This window comes from Ranitomeya imitator, chromosome 2 (genome assembly GCF_032444005.1).
Source record: "Ranitomeya imitator isolate aRanImi1 chromosome 2, aRanImi1.pri, whole genome shotgun sequence".
In the NCBI taxonomy this organism is placed as follows: Eukaryota; Metazoa; Chordata; class Amphibia; order Anura; family Dendrobatidae; genus Ranitomeya; species Ranitomeya imitator.
This window is the reverse complement of record NC_091283.1, coordinates 758807029-758813028: the sequence shown is the minus strand read 5'-3', so window position 1 is coordinate 758813028 and position 6000 is coordinate 758807029. Positions and strand designations below refer to the sequence as shown.

At 47.1% G+C, this 6000-nt stretch overlaps 1 long non-coding RNA gene across 1 annotated transcript; it reads right to left on the bottom strand.

Annotated features, from left to right (window-relative positions):
- Nucleotides 1–2728: 2728 nt before the first annotated feature.
- Nucleotides 2729–5549, bottom strand: LOC138667752 (uncharacterized). The gene is made up of 2 exons (XR_011318922.1): nucleotides 4864–5549; nucleotides 2729–4773 (listed from the first exon to the last, which is right to left on the bottom strand). It is a non-coding gene; the product is annotated as an uncharacterized lncRNA (long non-coding RNA).
- Nucleotides 5550–6000: the final 451 nt, after the last annotated feature.

Genomic DNA, 6000 nt, shown 5'->3' with positions numbered 1-6000 from the left:
TCATAGTGACTCTGGGAACAAGTATGCCAACAGCTAGTTGAGAACTGGGAGGACCTCAATGTTCGAGCCCAGAATTAAGAAAGTAAGTATACACGGTTCAGTTATGTTGATGCATTCAATGGATTGTATCAACCAATTTGTGTTTCTTGTTTTTTTACAGAAGAGAGGATTGGGAAGCGGTGGCGGTCTATCTGGGATCGCTTTAAGAAGAAGTTCAACAAAGAGATGTGGGCCCCAAGTGGTTATGGAGGATGCAGGAGCAGATACAAATATGCCCAAGCCCTGTCGTTCCTCAGGTCAACGATGATGACCCGAAGGTAAATATTACCCACCACATGTAATAAGCAATGTTATACATGTCTAACCCTCTTTTGTTGTTTCAGCAAGGGTAATGCAATATCAGTATATTAATTACCGTATTTTTTGGACTATAAGACGCACCCAAGTTTTAGAGGTGAAAAATAGGAAAAAAAATATTTTAAGTAAAAAAAATGTGGTAAAATATTTTATAACATAAATAACATACTATTATATGTGATGTTGTTATGTTGAAAGCTGCGGGTAGAAAATGGTGCTGCGGGACCAGTATGGTGGCTGTAAAGTACTATATTAAGACGCTGGAGGGTGAGTATAAGAATGGGGGCTCAGGGCTTATATTTAAAGCACCACTTCAGCATTGAAAAATGACACTGGAGTGCTGCCTTAAGAACCCATGGGAGAACTATAACTCCCAGCCTGTCCTGCAGATCCTATGACATGCTGGGAGTTATAGTTCACCAAAGGAGTGGCAGAGTGCTTTATTGTGTGTTGTATTGACTAACCTTTTAAGTATTTCTTAGTTGTTCAGGCTGTGAGCATCCCATGACTGCACAGCCCTCCCTCTTGTTGCCTTTCCACAGCACAGGTCATAAGAGGAAGCTTGCAGATTCTAGTGTGGTGTCTGAAGGACCTGTGATGACATCAAGAAGAGGGAGGGCTCTGTGCTGTCATGTGATGCTCCAGCCCACCCTCTTCATGATATCACACAGGTCCTTATGCCTCAGCATCCAGCACAGCCCAGGCGGGCAGGTGGCAGCGATCTTCTCTCCTCCGGCCCCCTGCTGCTGCCTCCTCCTCCACTGGACACACAGATCTTCCCAGCTGCTGCAGGAATCCAGCCATGGGGAAACCATGTGTGTCCCTGTTTAAGTGAAGGACTATTCATTTGCTGCTCCCTGCTCAGCACTGGCAGGTGGGTGGGGAAGCGGCTAATGAATTTTCACTGCACTTTAATCATTGGGATCACATGGTTTCCCCCAGTGCTGCAGCCAGGCCCAGTGGGGACATTTTTCTGGCTCCTGTGAGTGGGATCACAGTGGATCCCACTCACCGCTGCCCCCTCCCCACATGATACATCCGGACCATAAGACGTACCCACACTTTCCTCCCAAATTTGGAGGGGAAAAAGGGCGTCTTATGGTCCAAAAAATACGGTACTTTTTTTGTTCCACAGCACTGTCGGGAGCCTGCAGCTGCGTTAAACCCTTCTGGGGCGATCCCTCAGGAGTCCGCCACCGAGTGACACTTCGACAGTCCCAGCCCCTCTGCACCTTCCCACCCATCTGATCCTTTGGTACTATCCACCAGTGCTGGAGCATCCTGGCCGGTTCCATTGCATGAATCTGCTGGTGAGGATTTAGCTTTTCCTGTACCCCACCCCTCTGCTGCTGCCACCTTTAGTACACCTGTGGCTTCGGGGCGCCAGCGGCAGAGGGGTCAGGAACAGAGCTATGCGCCCGAGTTCTTGCACCTGAACCCATCCTTCAGAACGGTCTAAAAATTTTGTCCGAGCAAATGGCTACAGGTTTCAATTTAATAAATAAAAGCATACTCCAGTTGCATATACTTCTGCTAACGATGCGTTCAGAGGCAAGTCAGTCACCGAACCACATTTTTTTCCGGTCGGTACTTGAGCAAATGGAGAAGCTATCTACTGATCAGCAGATGCAAGTAATGGAAGCCTGCCAGTCTACTCTAGTGCTCATTGCCTCCAAAACCACCGCACTTGCCACCCCTCCTGCACCTGCTCCCCCCTTCAGCCACTGTCCCTCACTACAGCCACTACCATCCTCCTGACCCGTACCAGCAACGTGCCTGAGCCCCGTCCCACCAACCTCACCATTACACACATCGTGACCGTGCCCCGTCCCACCATCCAGACCACTACCAGCGTCCCGCCCGTGCCCCTTCCCACCATCCAGACCAGTATGAACATCCCTCCCCATACCAGTTTCCAACAACATCTTCCGTGCCTCCTCTCCCTGCCCACTACCCCGAGCCTCATTCACCCGTCATGTCCCAACCCCCCTTCTCCACCCCTCAACGCTTCATCCTCCCAAACCATCAGCTACACCCCTCCATCATACCAAATTCCTAACCAAACTCCCAGTTTCCTGTCCACCCGTTCACTTGCTTTCTCCACCCCTTCACCACTACCTATTGATCCTTCCCCACACCACCACCTCCACATTCCTCTCTCCACACTCCCACTGTCGAAGTGGTGGAGGGGCTGTCAGATAGTGTCCCTATCTCCACCCTGACGTATTCAAACCTCTAAGTTTTGGCGCAGCCAAATAAAGTTTATTGTTGTCTTGCCAGTTTTATTACAACTTTTTTGAACAAAACAATAAAATTCTGTTTTTAAAGCAAATTTGTATTTTTTTTTTTAGGTATTAGGTATAGTTAACACTTGGGTTAAAGATGGTTTATTGGTAGAGGTAAAATACTTTGGGTAGAACCCAAAGAGGTACACAACTTGGGTAAAAGAAGGTAAAATACCGTTACAAGGTCAAAGACAAATTGCTCGCTCATCCTGCCAGTCGATTCTTCCTTCCGGGGACATAGTATTCTGCGAATTGGTCCCTAATTTGGAAAACTGTCACAGAACTTCTATACGGTATGTGGTCCTCAATGGAAATCTGTTCCTTGGAAATCATAAAATTGTGCAGGACAACACAAGCTTTCACCACCTCGTCAACAGGGTCTGTATTCAAGTTTACAGATGTCTCCATTTGGCGGTCAAAATCCCAAAAGCGCACTCCACCATTCTCTGTGCACGTGTGAGGCGGTAGTCAAAAATTCTTTTAGTTTGGGTTAATCCACGAGTGGAGTAGGGTTCAGCAGAAGTTTTGACACCTGGAAGGCTTCATCCCCAACACAAACAAAAGGCATTGGTGGCCCAGAGGTTTGAGGCAGTGGTCTTTGGGGGGTGGGGGGGGAATGGCATTTGAAAGGTGTTTCCATACAAATGACGCCCCATTGCACACAGTTTGAAAAACTTGGGAATCATTAGAGTGGCCATACTGTTATGAACAGGTAATTCAGAACCACAATGGACCTTGAAGTTCAGAGCACACAAAGTGACCTGACAATTACCAAAACATAGGACGAGTTCTGAGACGTGGGAACTCTGCTGACCGCAATCCCTAATCCTATCCAACCACACTAAAGGTAGCCGTGGAGCGCTCCTGACCAGACCTATGCGCCTCGAGCACAGCCTGAGAAACTAGCTAGCCCTAAGAAAGAAAAATAAGCCTACCTTGCCTCAGAGAAATACCCCAAAGGAAAAGGCAGCCCCCCACATATAATGACTGTGAGTTGAGATGAAAATACAAACGCAGAGATGAAATAGAATTAGCAAAGTGAGGCCCAACTTACTGAACAGACCGAAGATAGGAAAGATTGCTTTGCGGTCAACACAAAACCCTACAAACAACCATGCAGAGGGGGCAAAAAGACCCTCCGCACCGACTAACGGTACCGAGGTGCTCCCTCTGCGTCCCAGAGCTTCCAGCAAGCAAGAAAAACCAATATAGCAAGCTGGACAGAAAAAATAGCAAACAAAAATAACACAAGCAAAACTTAGCTTATGCAGGATAGACAGGCCACAGGAACGATCCAGGAGGAAGCAAGACCAATACTAGAACATTGACTGGAGGCCAGGATCAAAGCACTAGGTGGAGTTAAATAGAGCAGCACCTAACGACTTAACCTCATCACCTGAGGAAGGAAACTCAGAAGCCGTAGTACCACTCTCATCCACCAAAGGAAGCTCATAGAGAGAACCAGCCGAAGTACCACTCACGACCACAGGAGGGAGCTTGGCCACAGAATTCACAACACCATACGCCCCAATATCCACCGCTACAAATTTGTAATCCGCATCGGCGATGGAGTCCATATTCATTTTTCTAATGAGCGGTCCCACGTGACCGCTGTACAGGGGAAGAGCTGCGGCACCCGGAGACAGTGTGAAAGGCAGGGGGAGCGCCAGGATCGCCGGGACTAGGTAAGTATGCCTCAGTGCCCTCTCCCCCTCACCCGCCGACCCTGCCACCCACCGTGACTCGAGTATAAGCCGAGAGGGGCACTTTCAGCCCAAAAATTTGGGCTGAAAATCTCGGCTTATACTCGAGTATATACGTTTTTTTGTGGCAAAATTAGGGGGGTCGGCTTATACTCTAGTATATACGGTATTCTGATCCTGAAACAGCCGGTTTCACAATACGGATATGTTTCCCGTCCACCGTTCCCAAGCAATTGGGAAACTGACACACTTGCTGGAATTTCTCGGCTACTTCCAGCCAATTCTCCTTTGTGGGATGTGGTATAAATTCATCATGCAAAGAGTCCCACAGTGCACGGCAAGTGTGCTTTACAATTCTGGAGATGGTGGAAATTCCCAGTCTGAACTGGAAATGTAGTGACAAAAGGGAATCTCCAGTAGCAAGGAATCTGAACAAAATCAAGGCAGAAATTACTACAAAATCAAATTACAATCAATTAAAGTGTACTACAGGAGTACATACAATAAAAATGGCTTACCGAAGAGTGACCATCAGACGCTCGGCCGGTTAAATAGAGAATCAGCAATACGTATCACTCCTTCGGATGAGATGTTCAATTCGGTCCACCAATAGATCAAAGTTCCCCGCTTTCATCCGCACATATGAGAAAAATTTCTCTGGTTTTTCTCGTAGCTCCATGTGCAGTGTAGAAAACACCCCACGTGTCATTCTCTGTGCGGTGATGGGGTGGATCCACAGACTGCGTCGGCGCAGACGCATGATGTGTTGTCTCTCTCGCTCCTTCTCTAGAACAATTGCTTTCAAGCGATTCGCATCCACAATGAAATCCACGTTCTGCAGAATCTTCGCAATAACGACATCCATCTCTCTCCAAACACTTGCTCCGCTCCAACCTGTGACTGATGGGCTGTATGAAGACTGTATATATAGTTTTGAGGGGGCCAATCACATTTTGGGGCGAAACTGGACGAAACGGATGCCAACCGGATGGGCCGGATCCGGTTTCTCACCGGATCTGGACATCGGATCCGGCGAGAAACTGGATCCGTCCCATCCGGTTTTCACAAATTACTAACGGTGCTGCGGCGCGACACCGGAATCGGCATGCGGCAAAAAAACTGATGTGTGAAACTAGCCTTACTCTGCAATAATACCCGTAAACCATATACAGGAAAAAAAGTGGCACTATGGCAATATACAGCTGTGTGACAGTGTTTGACCCCTTCCTGATTTCCTTTTTTTTTTTTGCATGTTTGTCACACTTAAATGTATCGGATCACCAAACAAATTTAAATATTAGACAAAGATAACACAAAATGCGTTTTAAATCGAACTTAAATTATAATTTTAACAAGGAATCCACCCCCCACCCCCATTAAAACATAAATTAACTGTGGTTTATCACATCTTTGGGACGGGGAGTCCAAATTCCCTGGCCATACACAGGCCTGATTACTGCCACACCTGTTCTCAATCACTTAAATAGGACCTGCCTAACAGTTAAGTAGGCCACAAGTTCCCCAAAAGCCAGACGACATGGCACGATTCAAAGAAATTCTGGGACAAATGAGAAACAAAGTAATTGAGAGATATTTGTCAGGAATAGGTTATAAAGCCATTTCTAAAGCTTTGAGACTCACAGTGAGAACCATTA